This window comes from Saccopteryx leptura, chromosome 7 (genome assembly GCF_036850995.1).
Source record: "Saccopteryx leptura isolate mSacLep1 chromosome 7, mSacLep1_pri_phased_curated, whole genome shotgun sequence".
Lineage (NCBI taxonomy): Eukaryota > Metazoa > Chordata > Mammalia > Chiroptera > Emballonuridae > Saccopteryx > Saccopteryx leptura.
In genome coordinates this window covers 118911618-118929964 of record NC_089509.1, presented here as the reverse complement: position 1 = coordinate 118929964, position 18347 = coordinate 118911618, and positions in this window count along the sequence as shown.

Below are 18347 nucleotides of genomic sequence, written 5' to 3'. Positions count from 1 at the left end.
TGAGGCTGTAGACAAGCTGTCTAACAGGCAGGCGGGGCAGGGGCGCAGGGCCCCGGCCACACTCAGGGACAGAGCAGGAGCTGGGTACACGGGACTGGGATAAGAGCGGGTCCCGGGACGGAAGGTTTGCCTGTCACCTCCCCAGGCTGCCTGGAGTGGCCATCTCGGGGCTGGTCTGCAGGGGCTCCTGTGGGCAATTGCAGGCGCCTCGACCGCTCCGACACTGCCAGAGACCCAGCTGGGTGTGCAGGGTGGTGCCGCTCAGACGCCCAGGAGGACAGCACTGAACTGGGAGCCGCTCTGCACCGTGATCACGGAGCCGCTGGCGTTGTCCAGGAAGACGGAGGTGTACTGCCCCATCTGCGGGGAGGGCAGCGTCAGCCGGGGGGCCACTACCGCCACACCTCCAGCCCAGCACCTCTGACCCATTCCCGTGCTCTCTCCCCACCTCTGGGCCTTACGGGCTCCTGCAGTTCATGTGTGTGGGTGCGGGCCTCTGCTCAGGGCCAGCTCCTCTGCTGCGTGGGGGGCCACGTGAGGCTCTCAACTGGGGCGTGGGGCGGCCCTGCCTTACAGGCCTGGCCCCTGACCCACCCTGCAGGGCCATCGTGGGACCAGCCGGCACTCTGGCCTGGCTGCTGCAAATGTCCACACCAGCGGGATCCCATCCACTGGGGACTCCCAGAGCACGCGCCATCTGACCTCTCCCAGCAAGCAGTGCGGTGCCGGGGCTGGACCAGGCCTCTGACCGCCTGTCAGCGGCAGCCAGGCCTCCAGTCCTGACTGCTGTGTGAGCTTGGGCAAGTTACCTAACTCTTCTGTGCTATGTTCCCATTGGTAAACAGAAACAATGGTGGTCCCCACCTCAAAGTGCTGCGACAGTGGAATGGGTCATTTATGCAAAGCGCTCAGGACGGGGCCTGGTGTGCTGTTGAGCAGTATGGTGCGGTTGTCCACGCATCCACACTTAAAAGAATTTTTCTTTTTTAAGCGACTCTCACCTTTGCATCAGTTCCTCGACTACTTGCCCAAATCCCCAGTGCCGGAAAGAGGTGGTCACTTGGGGTTCTGTGTAGGAAACCACTCCACTCCCTGCTTCCCGCAGTGGTAGTGGACCCGGGTGTCATGGCCCAGCCTGGGCCATGGAGCTGACCCGCTGACCCACCACCAGGAGCACCAGCCCTCAGTGTGGGGCTTGGAGGAGTCTCCTAACAAGCCCAGTGGAGCCACTGCTGAGAACCAGCGGCCCTGTGGGCAGTTGGGGGAAGGAAACTCGGACACAGCCTGGCTCAAGCTGCATTAGCCTCAGGGTTGTGGTGTGGCCTGAACCTGGAGTTGGGGTGCTGGCCCCAGAGCTCCTGAGCACCCACCAGCAGCCCTCCCTGCCAGGTCACCCCACGGCCACCCCCATGTGTTTCCTGCGCCCAGGCCCGTCCCTCGCACCTGCAGATACAGAACACCGTTGACGGAGATGGTGAAGAGATCGCTGCTGCTCCTCAGGCCCATGACGGTCTCCAGGGAGCTGTGGCCAAAGCAGAAAGGCGGTCAGCCCCAGACCCTACCAGTGTCACTGGCGGTGTGCTCACAACTGACAGGGGCCCCAGCCAAGTGCCTAGGGGACAGCTGTCTCGTCCGGGTCTTCTCGGGGATGTGGTATCTCACTGGCTCCCCAAAAGGAGGCCCGTTTCCACAGAACCAACGGTGTGCTGCGGCTGCGGGGAAAGGCAGGCTGGGCCCAGGCCAGGAGCAGCTCACCCGTGCTGGCTGCTGCAGCTGGGGCGGTGTGTGTGTGTGTGGGGGGGGGCATGTGGGGGGGCATGTGGGGGGGGGGCAGGCGGCAGGGACTCTACCGTCAGGCCAATCGTGGAGGCTTTCAAAACCAGAGTAAGAAGTTTTGATCTGGGCCCTGACTGGTTGGCTCAGCCGTAGAGCGTCGGCCCGGCATGTGGATGTCCCGGGTTCAATTCCTGGTCAGGGCACACAGGAGAAGCGACCATCTGCTTCTCCACCCTTCCCCACCTCCCTCTCTTCACCTCCTGCAGCCATGGCTTGGTTGGAGCAAGTTGGCCCTGAGGAACTGGGGGCGGTTCCATGGCTTGCCTCAGGTGCTATGGTTGCCAAAATAGCTTGGTTGCCAAGCAAAGGGGCAAGGGCCCCAGATGGGCAGAGCATTGCTCCATAAGGGGCTTGCCGGGTGGATCCCGGTTGGGGCACATGAGGGAGTCTGTCTCTTTGCCTCCCAGCTTCTTACTTAAGAAAAAGATAGTGTTTTGACCATTCATTCATTCATTCATTCATGCCTTCTACAGCTATTGCCAGCACCTGCCTGGGTCTGGGTCTGTTCTAGGTGCTAGCGATAGGGGGAGCAGCAGCTCCCACCCTGGGTGAGCAGGTGCAATGGGAAGGTGGGCATGGTCATGTGCGGTGAAGGAAGTTCACGGGAGCCGGTGGGAGAGTGAGTGGGCAGGGCGGTGCAGAGCGGTCAAGAACGGGCTCTCTGAGGAGGTGAGCCAGGCCTGCCTCCCGGTGTGGGGAGGGGTGGAGGCTGGGGAGTGTGCCCAGGGAGCTCGGGCAGGTGCTTACTACAGCCCTGCTGCTGAGAAGGGAGCGTCGGGGTGCGGTCACCCGGGCCACAGTGGTGGTGGGGATGGCGGAAAGGGTCTACCCAAGCTGGCAGGGCCCGGCTGGAGGCCCATGAGGGAGCCAGTCCCGGCGCCCGAGCCACCATGACCCTTTCGCTACTCACTCGTTACGCTGGCACCGGGACTGGATGCAGATGAGCAGGCGCAGGCGGTCCCGGGGGCGCGCCACCTCCGACCTCCGCTCGGGGAGCCCTTCGGGGGCGGGAGGGGGGTAGAGGGTCAGTCACTGTGAGCGTGGGCCAAGCTGAGAGAGGTAGGGGGAAGTTTCCCGCCCCCACGCGGCGCCGGACCTTACCCACGTGGCGCCGGATCTTACTTACCCACGTGCAGCGTGGCGGCGAGCGCGTAGAAGCCGGCAATTGGCGCTGTATACTGGCCGGTGGTCAGGTTTAGGCCCGAGCCACGGTGGAAGGGGGTATCGTCCTGCTGCGGAGCGCACGCACGGTCACGGGGGGGGGGGGGGGGGGGGGGGCTGCCACGCCCCTCCGCCCACTCCCCTCCCCCCACCCCCACCCCCGCCGCCCTGTCCCGGGGACTCACCAGGTCGTAGACGCTGAGCTCCTGCAGAGTACGCCGATCCACCAACGTGCTCTGGCGCAGGCGGCAATGGAAGGCGGCCTCGATGAGCCGCGCCCTGGGCCGGAGCAGGGTTCTTTTCCGCCCGGCCGGCAGGCCCGAGTCCACTGCCTCCTCCTGCTCCTCTAAGGCCTCACACTGCTCCACGCACTCGGCACCTGGCGTAGAGCGAGCGGGGGCCACAAACTGAGCCCGCCCTGCCCTCCTTCCGGGCTCCCACCCAAACCCCGCACAGCCTGCAGGGCCCGCGCAGACTTGGCCTGTTGACCCCGTGGCCACTCCTGTTTCCTTTCACACTTGGGCCACCGGGAAGCTCAGGGCAGCCTCACACCCTCGTTTGTCCCCTGCCTCGCCTCACCTCCCTGTCCTATGCACCCTTCCCCGTTGGCGCGGCTGTTCTTTCTGTTTACTGTTTTATTGTATCCTCAAAGGCAATCCTATCAGCCAGCCCTGGCCCTTTTTGAAAGGAAACGAGGTGTAAACAACTATTGCAGCTATCCTGGAAATAATACGTAGGTTCTTCAGCCGCTGAAGCTGGTGCATTTAATTGAATACTGCATTACACTGAAGGATGGAAAGGCAGTCATGAGCTCTTCCTAATAAAATGAGTCTAGTAAGTGACATGAGCTGCCCGTAGCAGTGGCCCCAGTGCAGAGACACCCCTTACAGCCAAACTCTGCGGTCACCCTCTGTGCCCACAGCTGCCCAACCCGGGTCAGGCAACCACCTGGGGGTACCAGGCTGGGCACTCCCCTGCACACTGTCCTCCCGGCCCCACTGGAGAGCCTCCTGGTGCCCTCCCGAGGGGCTCTGTGCCAGCAGCTGTCTGTCAGGGAAGGCTAGAGGCGATTGGGGGGAAAAGTTGGAGCCTGCAGTCGGGGGGCCTGTGCTGACTGGGGTGAGCCCTAAATCTTCCTGGTGTCGCTGAGGGAATCAGAGGAGCACTTTGAAAGCTTAAGGAGCCCTGACTCCCTTCCCCAGCTCTTCCCCCTGTGAGTGGGTGGGTATGGGTTCAAGTGTCCTGGCTGCCTCTGAGCTCACCTGACTTCCAGGTGCCACATGGGTGCCAGTTCCCAAACACCTACCGAACACTGAGCAGTCACGCCCGCCTTCCTCTGTGGAATGCCCTCTTTACCATGCTGCCACCCCTGGCTCCTGACCCTGAGCCCGGGACGGCGCGGGGGCCTCCCCGGGTGCCACCAGCACACTACGGCCTAGCCCACCTCGGCTCCTCTGGGAGACCTTCCCCAGGGGCACGCACACCTCGGAGTGCGTGCCCACGTGGCCTGCACCCCCTACCTTTCTGCAGCAGGTATAACTGCTTCTGCAGTTCTTCCGGTGAGTAGAGGCGGTTTAAGTAGCTCCGGAGGTTGTAGGGTTCGGGGGTCGCCGGCAGGCTGACCTGGATGGAAGGGGAAACGTGGCCGTGAGGACTTCTGCATGGGCCGCCTGGGAACCATGGTCTCCTGCCCTGTAAGCTCCTGCCACTGTGAGGCAGGCAAGAGGGGCTGCCGCTGTGACCAGGGGCCCCAGCCCCTGCTGAGGGGGCAGTGCGGACGCGGGCTCTGAAAGCTGCCCTCCCAGGCCGGCCCCAGGCCTCCTGGGCCGGGAGGTAGAGGACGAGAAAGGCAGTAGTCGACGGGGCTGCCCGGCGTCTCGGGGGCACAGCGTAAATGGTGGGAACAGGCCCCCAACTCAAGGTCCCTTGGGCCCTTGGCTTGACACTTCTCTGTGCTCTCTGACCCCACCAGGCCAAGGGTGAGGGTCTGTGCTTGGCGACACGCTCAGGATGTCCCAGTGGGGGCTGTGGGGGGTGATGGTGGTGGGCTGTCGGTTCAGGAGGGGCCCCCAGGTGGAGGCTCCTGGCACAACCACATGTGCACACGTGCCAGCTGGGGCTCCCAGGCTCACCTTCAACTTCCTGCCTCTGCCTCTGCCACCCCTGTTGGTGTTGGTATTCTTGTCACTGTGGCCGAGGAATAACAGCCAGGTTTCCCTGGGGTCCATGGTCGTGGTTCGCTGGGTGGTGGACGCCTAGAACACAGCCGCTGTTGGGCTAGTTCCCATCCCCTCCCCACCCCGCCCCGCCCCCCACAGCAGGTGTCCGCTGAGCTGACGGGACAGGACGCTTTTCAGAAGCAGGGCTGGCTTTCAATACCCTCGGGTCCCCATCCTTGTCAACAGTGGTGCCCGTGCAGCACAGCCTGTGGGGATGACCCCTGGGGAAGGGACTGCACCGGGACCCAGACTCGGTGGGAGAAGAGGACCCTAGTGTGGGCAGAGGAAGAGGGGTGGAGAGCTGTACAGCCGGTGGACACTCGGCCCTGCTGGGCTGCCAGACCTCCATCAGCTCCCTCCATAGGAGTCACAGGAAGGACCGAACCACCAACACCCACAGGAGCCCAGGAAGAGCTGGCTGATCACCAGGGTCTCCAGCTATCACCAGGGTCTCCAACTATCCCACCCCTGTCCTCTGAAGTTCCAGGGAGCCCAATTTCAGCCCTCAGTCCAGGGTGGTTAGGGGCCTGGAGGTCCAGCACTGAGATGTGAGGACTTAAGGCCTGTGCATGGGGCATGACACCGCCCGTCTTCCTCAGGACTTCCAGGACACTTGACCCAAGCAAGGACTGCGACAGTTCCGGAAATATCCATTCCCTTATGTACTGCATCCTGACCAGTCGTGACACTGAGGAAAGTTCCCAGGAGGCGCCTTCCAGGGAGAGACCTTTGGCCCCGTGGGCAGCGGGCCTCGGATGGTCTGGGCTCCAGGCAAGGCTGGCAGCTGGGAGGGGAGCTGGCCCAGGAAGGCTTAGATGAGGTCATAGGCCTTGACTCCGGTGACTGACCGAAGGACCCAGGGTTCTAGAGCTGGCCAGGTCCTTTCATCAGGGACAGACCTGGCGGTCCCGCGGCCACTCCGCAGGGACCCGGGCCCCCCTTTAGGAGCCCTTGTGCTGTGGTGGGGTGTGCGGACCTCTGCGGGAGGGCCTCAGAGCGCCAGGCCGCTGTCCTCCCTGGGTGGTGGGCTCTGCTCCCTGAATCCCAGGCCCTGGGATTCTGCTTCTCAGCCCCTCGGGGGAAACACGTGGTGGACTCCACGCGGGCGGGCGGAGCACGCTGAGCTGGCCCTCGGAGCTGGCCCCGTGGCCCGGGCATGGATGCAGACCCCAGTTTGGTTTGGGGAAAGCAGAAGTAGGCGATGCCACCTTGGTCTGGGGACACAGGACATGGGCCTGCGTGGGTGTCGGGCAGCTGCCTTGGCTGCCGGAGAACTCCAGCCTCGGGTTCTAGGGAAGGAGCTGGGACCGCCAGTGCCATCAGGGCCCTCAAAGAGGCCCCAAGGCCAGAACCCCGCCTGGATGCACCCCAGCTCCCCCTCTGCTGCCTGGCAGTGTACCCCTGACATCTGGTAGCCCTGCCCATTTGGGGAGGGTGACTGGGAGGGGTCTGCCTTCGATCCACGGGAAGTGGTCCTTGGCCTTGGTGGCTCCAAGTGTGATGTTGAGAGCAGAGCCTCAGGCCTGAGGTCCCACTGTGGCTTCGCCCTTTGCAGGACCCCTAAGCATCTTGATCATACAGGGACCCCAAACCCCTTTCCCGCCTGCAGGGCCTCCTCCACACCCCACTGAGGGCTCCTCCAGGGCCCCAGTCCCGCGCCTTCCCCAGCCCGACTCCCCTCGGCCCCAGCCCGGAAGGAAGGAGGAGGTCAGAGCCAGAGAGGACTCCTACACAGCCACAAATCACAGGTCCCTGGGGCACCCCCCCCACACACACGTGCACCCCCTACACTTCCTTCCCCAGACCTGCAGAAAGGTAGTTCTTGTTTTTCACAGGGAACTCCAGTAATTTGCTCACACTTCTTTCCAATTTCACGAGAGGCAAGTTGCTTCCACTTAGTTCCCAACTTCTGTCCCCAAAGAAGCGGCATTTCCCCCTGGCTCAGTAGAATTTTGTTTTAATGCTAAAGAATATTACCCAAAAGCCAAGGTCAAGGCTGGCTTTTAGAGTACCAGGCAGTGCGGAGAGGGGCGGCGTCCACACCCGCTCTGTCTCCAGGGAGCCGGGCAGGCCAGCGTCTTTATCCCCACGTTAGAAAGGAGGACACGACACCGAAGTCAGTCGGGTCCCTGCCCGCGGCGCCGCACTTCTCACCGCCCCGGGAGCAAGCGCCCTCCTCTCTGGGTGTGTCCTGGACCTCAGGGGGTGCGGGCTCCGGGTGGGGAAACTGAGACCTGGAGGTCTCCGCGGCGGTGGAGCCGGTCGCGCGTCTCGGCATCTTACCGGCACAGGGGTGTCCCGCCTTCCGTGGCTCTCCCCGGCGCTCGCGGGCAGCGGCTCCTTTCGGGCGCGGCTCCCCGCGAGCGCACCGGCACCCCGGGACCCGAGACCGGTGGCGGCGGCGGCCAGCAGGCCCGCGCAGACGAGCAGCAGGTGAACTCCGGTGGAGGCCATGCAGGTAGTGGGTCTCTCTCGGCTCCGAGCGCGGCGTCTCGGATAGTCAATCGCTGTCCTGCTTCGCAATTTATAATGCGCTTGAATCCCCCGCGTCGTCGGGTAGGCGTGACCTCCCGGCGCCTCCTCCCGGCGGGGACGCGCGCTGCCGCGGAGGCGCGGAGAGGGCGAGGGCACGCGCAGCCGCGGGGGCGCGGAGAGGGCGAGGGCACGCGCAGCCGCGGGGGCGCGGAGAGGGCAGCGGCGCGCGGGGGCGCGGAGAGGGCGAGGGCACGCGCAGCCGCGGGGGCGCGGAGAGGGCGAGGGCACGCGCAGCCGCGGGGCGCGGAGAGGGCGAGGGCACGCGCAGCCGCGGGGGCGCGGAGAGGGCGAGGGCACGCGCAGCCGCGGGGGCGCGGAGAGGGCAGCGGCGCGCGGGGGCGCGGAGAGGGCGAGGGCACGCGCAGCCGCGGAGGCGCGGAGAGGGCGAGGGCACGCGCAGCCGCGGGGGCGCGGAGAGGGCGAGGGCACGCGCAGCCGCGGGGGCGCGGAGAGGGCGAGGGCACGCGCAGCCGCGGGGGCGCGGAGAGGGCAGCGGCGCGCGCTGCCGCGGGGGCGCGCGGGGATTCCGCGAGGAGCTGTGGGACAGAGCACCCGGGAGGGACGGGGCGCAGGGAGGCACTTCGGGGCTCACGCGGTCGCCCGCAGCACTGCCTCGTGGTGGCGGGCGCGCCGCCTGCTGGCCAGCGCGTCTCTGCTCCGACACGGGCTCCAGGGTCCCCTGCCTGCGCGCTGTCCAGCACTTCTGCTTCGCCTGGAGCCCCTTCTCCCGACCCTGCACCCTGCACCCTGCGCCCGGTGACTTCCTTTTCTCCGAAGGAACCCGGGGCGTCTCCCTACTCCCGGCCTTGGACCCTTGTGTCTCCCCAGCGCCCAGCGAGAGCCGGGCTGCACTGACATAGGTTGAGCGCGTTGAATCGTGAAGACCCTCAGGGCTTCTTTCGCAGGAAGGGAATCTCCTTTCCGGGATTGCCTTGTCCCCACAGCTGGGGCGCCCTGAGCTCAGTGACCCTGGAAGGGTGGTGTCCAGAGCGAATCTACCCTTGAGGCAGCGGCCCTGCACTGATGGGGGTGGACCAGACCTGGGAGGATAGAGCCCTGTGGTGACTTAGCCGGGTGTGGTGGCAGACCCTACCAGGGACCCAGCGGCCCTCTACCCACCAGGTCAGTGCAGGACACCCTGCTGGGACAGGTGGACCAGACCCTGCAGCTTCAACTCCAGGTCTGTCCTGAGATGAGCTAGCCCCACCCCCCACCCCCAATTTGGGCTCTTTGTTCTATTACCTGCTGCCCAGGTAAGAAACGGCCAAACCTGTAGAGAATCTTATGAGTTTGTCTGAGCCACTGACAATTGCCAGGAAGCAACCAACTGAGGAAATGCTCCTAGAAGGGCCGTTTTACAGCTTATTTTATACATTAGCATCAAAGGAGGGGAGGTAGAGGGGGGTTCAATGAGATCCACTGGTGACAGATCAGGGAGGTGGGAGGAAGCAAAGCAGGGCCATCTCTGCTCTGGAGAAGGAGTACGAGGCAGACACTCCGTTCACGTCCACGCTGGTGGTTCCGGGGTAGCTTATAACCCACATTTACAGCACAGAGGGCTGGTATGTGGGAAGGAGATAACAGGGGTGGTCTCGCGCCCTGGAGGGCGGATGTGGCCTCGGTGGCTGGAGGAGAAGATTACTCTGACATTCCAGAAGTATTCTATCTCAGATGTAAAAAAGACAATAGGCAGGCTCCCTTGACGCAAAGATTGACCTTTGTCAAGGAAGCGGCAGGCCTAGGATGTGACCACCGCTCTAACCCACTTTTAATTAGAAATTTTAATGTTCGGACCCTCGGTCGCTCTTGGTCTCTGAGTCTGTAGGGCCCACCGTGCAGGTCTTCCCTGGGCTTGTCAGGGTTAGTGTGTAGCCCCCTCTCCTCCTTTTCTTCTGTCTGCACATCCTCCTTTTGGTCCTAAATCAATTCAAAGGGTGCACAGATGACCAACCATTTGATGGGATAGTGTGGTCCCACAGTGCTGGGAAGGCTCATTCCCAGGAAGTCTTAGCGTCGGTATCTGTCTCTCTTCTCTCTTCTCCCCTCTCCCCTCTCCCCTCTCTCCTCTCTCCTCTCTCCTCTCTCCTCTCTCCTCTCTCCTCTCTCCTCTCTCCTCTCTCCTCTCCCTTCTCCCCTCTCCCCTCTCCCCTCTCTCCTCTCTCTTCTCCCCTCTCCCCTCTCTCCTCTCTCTTCTCCCCTCTCCCCTCTCCCCTCTCTCCTCTCTCTTCTCCCCTCTCCCCTCTCTCCTCTCTCTTCTCCCCTCTCTCCTCTCTCCTCTCTCCTCTCTCCTCTCTCCTCTCCCTTCTCCCCTCTCCCCTCTCCCCTCTCTCCTCTCTCTTCTCCCCTCTCCCCTCTCCTCTCTCTCCTCTCTCTTCTCCCCTCTCCCCTCTCTCCTCTCTCTTCTCCCCTCTCCCCCTCTCTCCTCTCTCTTCTCCCCTCTCCCCTCTCTCTTCTCTCTTCTCCCCTCTCCCCTCTCTCCTCTCTCTTCTCCCCTCTCTCCTCTCTCCTCTCTCCTCTCTCCTCTCCCTTCTCCCCTCTCCCCTCTCTCCTCTCTCTTCTCCCCTCTCCCCTCTCTCCTCTCTCTTCTCCCCTCTCCCCTCTCTCCTCTCTCTTCTCCCCTCTCCCCTCTCTCTTCTCTCTTCTCCCCTCTCTCCTCTCCCCTCTCTCCTCTCCCCTCTCCCCTCTCCCCTCTCCCCTCTCTCCTCTCCCCTCTCTCCTCTCTCCTCTCTCCTCTCCCTTCTCCCCTCTCCCCTCTCCCCTCTCTCCTCTCTTCTCCCCTCTCCCCTCTCTCCTCTCCCCTCTCCCCTCTCCCCTCTCCCCTCTCCCCTCTCTCCTCTCTCTTCTCCCCTCTCTCCTCTCCCCTCTCTCCTCTCCCCTCTCCCCTCTCCCCTCTCTCCTCTCTCTTCTCTCTTCTCCCCTCTCTCCTCTCCCCTCTCTCCTCTCCCCTCTCCCCTCTCCCCTCTCCCCTCTCCCCTCTCTCCTCTCTCCTCTCCCCTCTCTCCTCTCCCCTCTCCCCTCTCCCCTCTCTCCTCTCTCTTCTCCCCTCTCTCCTCTCCCCTCTCCCCTCTCTCCTCTCTCTTCTCCCCTCTCTCCTCTCTCCTCTCTCCTCTCTCCTCTCTCCTCTCCCTTCTCCCCTCTCCCCTCTCCTCTCTCTCCTCTCTCTTCTCCCCTCTCCCCTCTCTCCTCTCTCTTCTCCCCTCTCCCCTCTCTCCTCTCTCTTCTCCCCTCTCCCCTCTCTCTTCTCTCTTCTCCCCTCTCCCCTCTCTCCTCTCTCTTCTCCCCTCTCTCCTCTCTCTCTCTCCTCTCTCCTCTCCCCTCTCCCCTCTCCCCTCTCTCCTCTCTCTTCTCCCCTCTCCCCTCTCTCCTCTCTCTTCTCCCCTCTCCTCTCTTCTCCCCTCTCCCCTCTCCCCTCTCTCTTCTCTCTTCTCCCCTCTCTCCTCTCCCCTCTCTCCTCTCCCCTCTCCCCCTCTCCCCTCTCCCCTCTCCCCTCTCCCCTCTCCCCTCTCTCCTCTCTCCTCTCTCCTCTCCCTTCTCCCCTCTCCCCTCTCCCCTCTCTCCTCTCTCTTCTCCCCTCTCCCCTCTCTCCTCTCCCCTCTCCCCTCTCCCCTCTCTCCTCTCTCCTCTCTCCTCTCCTCTCCCCTCTCTCTTCTCTCTCCCCTCTCCCCTCTCCCCTCCTCTCTCCTCTCTCTTCTCTCTTCTCCCCTCTCTCCTCTCCCCTCTCTCCTCTCCCCTCTCCCCTCTCCCCTCTCCCTCTCCCCTCTCTCCTCTCTCCTCTCCCCTCTCTCCTCTCCCCTCTCCCCTCTCCCCTCTCTCCTCTCTCTTCTCCCCTCTCTCCTCTCCCCTCTCCCCTCTCCCCTCTCCCCTCTCCCCTCTCTCCTCTCTCTTCTCTCTTCTCCCCTCTCTCCTCTCTCCTCTCTCCTCTCCCCTCTCCCCTCTCCCCTCTCTCCTCTCTCTTCTCTCTTCTCCCCTCTCTCCTCTCCCCTCTCCCCTCTCTCCTCTCTCTTCTCTCTTCTCCCCTCTCTCTTCTCCCCTCTCTCCTCTCCCCTCTCTCCTCTCCCCTCTCCCCTCTCCCCTCTCTCCTCTCTCTTCTCTCTTCTCCCCTCTCTCCTCTCTCCTCTCTCCTCTCCCCTCTCCCTTCTCCCCTCTCTCCTCTCTCTTCTCTCTTCTCCCCTCTCTCCTCTCCCCTCTCCCCTCTCTCCTCTCTCTTCTCTCTTCTCCCCTCTCTCTTCTCCCCTCTCTCCTCTCCCCTCTCTCCTCTCCCCTCTCCCCTCTCCCTTCTCTCCTCTCTCCTCTCCCCTCTCTCCTCTCCCCTCTCCCCTCTCCCCTCTCCCCTCTCCCCTCTCTCCTCTCTCTTCTCCCCTCTCTCCTCTCCCCTCTCTCCTCTCCCCTCTCCCCTCTCCCCTCTCTCCTCTCTCTTCTCTCTTCTCCCCTCTCTCCTCTCCCCTCTCTCCTCTCCCCTCTCCCCTCTCCCCTCTCCCCTCTCCCCTCTCCCCTCTCTCCTCTCTCTTCTCTCTTCTCCCCTCTCTCTTCTCCCCTCTCTCCTCTCCCCTCTCCCCTCTCTCCTCTCTCTTCTCCCCTCTCTCCTCTCCCCTCTCTCCTCTCCCCTCTCCCCTCTCCCCTCTCTCCTCTCTCTTCTCTCTTCTCCCCTCTCTCCTCTCTCCTCTCTCCTCTCCCCTCTCCCTTCTCCCCTCTCTCCTCTCTCTTCTCTCTTCTCCCCTCTCTCCTCTCCCCTCTCCCCTCTCTCCTCTCTCTTCTCTCTTCTCCCCTCTCTCTTCTCCCCTCTCTCCTCTCCCCTCTCTCCTCTCCCCTCTCCCCTCTCCCCTCTCTCCTCTCTCTTCTCTCTTCTCCCCTCTCCCCTCTCTCCTCTCCCCTCTCCCCTCTCCCCTCTCCCCTCTCTCCTCTCTCTTCTCTCTTCTCCCCTCTCTCCTCTCTCCTCTCTCCTCTCCCCTCTCCCTTCTCCCCTCTCTCCTCTCTCTTCTCTCTTCTCCCCTCTCTCCTCTCCCCTCTCTCCTCTCCCCTCTCTCCTCTCTCTTGCTGAACGATGGACCACTGGGGATGGGGCAAGACTGTAAACTTGGACCGGAAGTCAAGGCTGAATTCTCCTCCAGAGGGAAAGGCAGGTAGGTCGGTCTCACCGGCCTGCAGTGGGAGAACCCCTCCGGCTTGTTTCTAACCCGTGAGCTCTCACGGTCCAAGTTCTGCTGTCCGTCTCACTGCTCTGTATTTTGCATCTGGTATAACACTGACTCATAGTCTGAGGACACACCATACGCCTCTCTGGTTTTCAGTCTGGCCACCAGAGGGGTGTTTTTATTATTGTTCTTATTATTACTTTAATGTGGCCATCTACTTCAAGCACTCAAGTGTCATTTAATCTGATTCCTGCTAGTTGTACAAGTGGGAGCTATCACTTTAAGTTTTAAGGTGATTTTTTTTTAATTTATTAATTTTAGAGAGGAGAGATGTAGGAGCAGGAAGCATCAACTCATAGTAGTTGCTTCTTGTATGTGTCTTGACCGGGCCAGCCTGGGGCTTTGAACCAGCAACCTTAGCATTTCAGGTCGAGGCATTATCCACTGCACCACCTCAGTTCAGCTCAACTTTCAGTTTTAATTGGGGCCAAGGCTGTAAGACCACAATGGTGTAGATTACAATTACCATCTAAAAATTTCCAGGGGCCAGGGAGGACAGTAAGCGTTTCACAAATACACGTCCTGTGCCTCACTCCACAGCGGCGATCACGGGCCATGTTATTACAGCCGCGGCAGCCTCTGTCTGCATTCATACCGTTAGGAGTCCTTGTTGGGCTACGGAGGAACCACCTTCTCATAATTGGGTTACTGTAAGAAGTGTCCGAACCTGTAGGTAATTTTCCCGAGTTTATCTGAGCCAAACTGATGGCAACTGCCCAGAAGCAAAATCTCAACGGATCAAGAAAACGCTCCGGATGATAATGGCAGTTTTCCCCCTTTATTTATACATTAGAATCACAGGAGGAGGTGTAAGGGGTTACAAAGCGGGAGAAAGCAAAGCCAGGGAATCTCTGGGACTGGATAAGAAATAAAAATGGAGAAGCACAGGCTTCTTTCACGTCGGCGGGGACAGAATAGGACACCTTTACAGCACATAGAGACGGTATGTGTGTGCACAAGATGACAACGAGAGTTCTGTGGTCTCACGCTCTGCTGGGAAGTTGTTCCCTCGGGGTCTGGAAAAAGAGATCACTGCAACATTTTAAAGGTATGTTCTTGTTGATGCAAAAAAGGCAATAGACAGGCTCAGTTAAGATAAAGATTGATCTTTATCAAGAAAGATACTGGCCTAGGACCTGACCAGTGACGACCCCCTATAGCCAACCAACCCACTTTTCACTAGGAATTTTTTTTCAGAGCACCCTAAGTGGTTACTCTCGGTCTCCAAGTTCTTAAGGCTGCCAGGTGGGTCTCCCCTGAGCTTGTCGGGTTTAGTGTGTGGCCCCGCTCCCGTCCACACATTTATACATGAAATTCCTTTCTCGAGATTCCTTTGCTATGAACCCTCTACAACTTTCCTCATCCTTCAGACTTTTCTCTTTTCGCTGATCAGAAATAACTAAATATTAAACAGGGGTCCCCAAACTTTTTACACAGAGGGCCAGTTCACTGTCCCTCAGACAGTTGGAGGGCCGCCACATACAGTGCTCCTCTCACTGACCACCAATGAAAGAGGTGCCCCTTCCGGAAGTGCGGCGGGGGGGGGGGGAACCGGATAAATGGCCTCAGGGGGCTGCATGTGGCCCACGGGCCGTAGTTTGGGGACGCCTGTAAGACATGCTACTTCCTTTTAACTCCCCTCAAAACACACACATCCCTTTCCTTTTTTTTTGCAATAACATTTCTTTTAGATTTTCCAAAGAGAAACCATACAGAGAGTATTATCGGCCCTGGTGGCATAACTGGGTTGGTTAGACTCAGAGCATCGTCCCGAAGCACAGAGGTTGCTGGTTCGATCTCCAGTCAGGGCACATACAGGAGCAGATCGATGTTCCTTTCTCTCTCTCTCTCTCTCTCTCACTCTCTCTATTCCTCTCTTTAAAAATCAATAAAAATAAACTTTAAAAAAGTGTTATTGATAACACAAAAGTTACTGTATCTTATGAGTCTTCAGCAATTATTAACAGCTGGGCTACACATACAAGATTTGAGAAAAGCCCAGAGTACAAGTATAACTACTGTATTGTTGTGATCAATATTATTAGCAAACAAATGGTTTTTAAGCCTGACCAGGTGGTGGCTCAGTGGATAGAGTATCAACCTGGGACACTGAAGACCCAGATTTGAAACCCCGAGGTCATCGGCTTGAGCACGGGATCACTGATGTAACCCCGTGATCACTGGCCTGAGCCAAAAGTCACTGGCTTGAAGCCCAACGCAAGTTGCTGGCTTGAGCAAGAGGTCACTAGCTCAGCTACAGTCCCCCAGTAAAGGCACGTATGAGAAGCAATTAGTGAATAACTCAAGTGATGCAACTACATGTTGATACTTCTCTCTCTTTCCCTCAAAAAAAGCAAAAGTTTTTTTTAAGTTCAACATCAATGTGATGTCTAGAGGGAACTGTCTATACCTCTGAGGCTGGCGTCTTTTCCCCGAGGGGTCTTTGCTCTCCGCTGTAGATGAAGGCAAGTATCAGAGACAGGGGCAGATGTCCATTCATGATGAGGTTGGAGAAAGTCCTGAATTGATATCTTTCCCAGGAGACAACATGTCCGGGTCGTAAGCCGTGGTCTTTCAAGTCTTTGTCTCCTGGGAGCGCACTATGAAATGAGTCATCTCCTAAATTGTTCATTTCTTTTTTTTTTATTCATTTATTCACTTTAGAGAGGAGAGGGAGAGACAGAGAGAGAGAAGGGGGGAGGAGCTGGAAGCATCAACTCCCATATGTGCCTTGACCGGGCAAGCCCAGGGTTTCGAACCGGCAACCTCAGCATTTCCAGGTCGACGCTTTATCCACTGCGCCACCACAGGTCAGGCTTAAATTGTTCATTTCTTTAAGCCGGTTAGTAAGTCCTTGACAGTAACGCAGAATGTCTCCTTTTAATAACGTTGTTGGTTTCACGTGCCGTTCGTTCAGACGCAGAGGGTGACCGGTGGCAGTTGTATGAGAAGAAAGGCTAAGTGTACCAAAAGTGATAGAACTCAGGTTGAGGAGCACTTATCGGAAGAGCTTCGGGGCCAAGGGAGATGAAAAGATTCTGAAATTTGAGCGAGTTGAGTTTTCACTGTACCGTGGGCATGTTCCCACCAACCCAGAGGCTAGGGGGACAGGCACAGTGAACATTCCGTAGGATAGGTCAGATGTGACGAACGGATTGCGTTATTTGCCCATTGAAATGAGCCCCTCAGTCACTGTGTAACTCAGAGGGAATTCCCCACTTGGGAATTGATTCTTTTCTAATAATAATTTACCTACCATTTTTTTATTTTATTTTATTTTATTTTATTTTTTGTATTTCTCTGAAGCTGGAAACGGGGAGAGACAGACAGACTCCCGCATACGCCCGACCGGGATCCACCCGGCACGCCCACCAGGGGGCGATGCTCTGTTGCACCGACCAGAGCCACTCTAGCGCCTGGGGCAGAGGGCAAGGAGCCATCCCCAGCGCCCGGGCCATCTTTGTTCCAATGGAGCCTCGCTGAGGGAGGGGAAGAGAGAGACAGAGAGGAAGGAGAGGGGGGAGGGGTGGAGAAGCATATGGGCGCTTCTCCTGTGTGCCCTGGCCGGGAATCGAACCCAGGACTTCTGCACACCAGGCCGACGCTCTACCACTAAGCCAACCGGCCAGGGCCTTTAATTTACCTACCATTTAAAGGCTGTTGCTCTCCTCCAAGAGAACCACTCACACGCACAAGTCATAACCGACACGTGTTTGTATCCTTGAGATGGCGGCATTTGGATAAAATTTGATAGCCACGCCCTGAATGGCAGTGGGAAGTGTCCTGGGGACCCCTGGAGTGGAGTGTTTCAGGCTTACGTTTTGGACAGACAGAACACCCTTTCTGTGTATGCAGTGCAGGGTGGGGGGTGTTTCTCGGAATCTTATCTGCTCCGTGAAATCATCGGGGAGTTAGCGCCTGTACCATGGGGTCGTCTGAGGTTAGTGAGTTTCTCTAGGAAAGACTGGTGTCTGATTGGGACCCTATCTGTTAGTCCGGGTCCCATGTTCCTTCTTTTTTGTTGCCATTGCCTCGTTCCTTCCTCGGCTGCTGCCCAGTGGGAACCGTCAGGAGTGTCTTTCACCGATTTCACGGGAAGCGAGGCGCGTCCTGGGGTCTGGACAACTTGGCTGTTTAATGCTGCTCGCCCAGCGGCAGCATCAGCCACGTGACTTCCTTCTGCTCTCAGGGGGCCGCTTCGGAAGGCCCTGGAATTTTGATGATGACCAATTGTCCCGGTGGCCACAGGACATCTAATTGTCTCTGCAACCCATTTTTCCGTTCTTTATGGGCTGCCCTGAGGAAGTTCAGACGCCTTGCTGCTTCCGCAACCCTCCGAAGTCACGAGCTGCCCCGCAGGCATTGCTGCCGCCATCAGAGTGAGTCCTGGCTCTCTCCTTGGCCAAGTAAGTCAGCTTGTTGGGCAGATGTGTTCAGGTAGGGCAAGAACCTTAAATCACGTCCACCGTGGAAGTGACGGCATCTCCAGCTCGGTGACCTCCCTGCTCATCTTTCCCTGATCCATCTGTACACCAAATTAAGTCAGCACCGTCCACAGGAGTTTCCTGTAAACCATTTCTAGGAGCAAGAAGGTGCCCAGTCCCGACATATAGTGGCACAGTGGATAAAGCATCGACCTGGAATGCTGAGGTTGCTGGTTTGAAACCCTGAGCTGGCCCAGTCAAGTCACATACAAGAAGCAACTACTCTGAGTTCATGTTTCCTGCTCCTCCACCCCCACCCTTTTCTCTCTTTTTCTAAAATTCAATAAATAAAATCTTAAAAAAAGAAAAGAAGGTGCCCAGTAAGCAAAACACAATCCCGGGCGTCTTCATCCTGCGGAGAAGGTAGCCACGTCGCTGGGTGAAGACTGTTACACGGAGTGAGAGTCCTGTTAGGAGCAGAGAGCGGTTCTTCAGGGGAAGCCAGTCGGCTGCGGAAATTTGAGCGGGATAGGAATTCAGTCGAGGTTCCACGGAGTGCCGGACGTCAGTCAAGGGGAGCCCGTGACTATGTCTTCTGTGTGTTGGCATGACGTGGCCGTCGCAGAGGCGGCCGTCAGGCGGGGACGGAACCCCTCCGGCCACTGTAACGCCGGTGGCCGCGGCCGGGCTGGGTCACAGTGGACTCGGGCAGACGGCCGAGGAACTACAGAGCCAGAAAGTGTCGGGCATTCCCGTGTATCGGAGGCTCGCGGAGACAGGCGAGCGAACAAACAGCAAAAGGAAAAGAGCTGGTAAACAAAGGAAAATCTGCTTTTCTTTCTGCAGTGAGGGCGAGGGAGCAGGGGACGGCGCACCTCAGGTGGCGGGAGAGCGAGCTGGGAGAAGCGTGGCCCGGAAAGCGCCCGTGGCCTTACACACGCCACGCCCACGCCCACGCGGCGCCCACGCGGCGCGGCCCC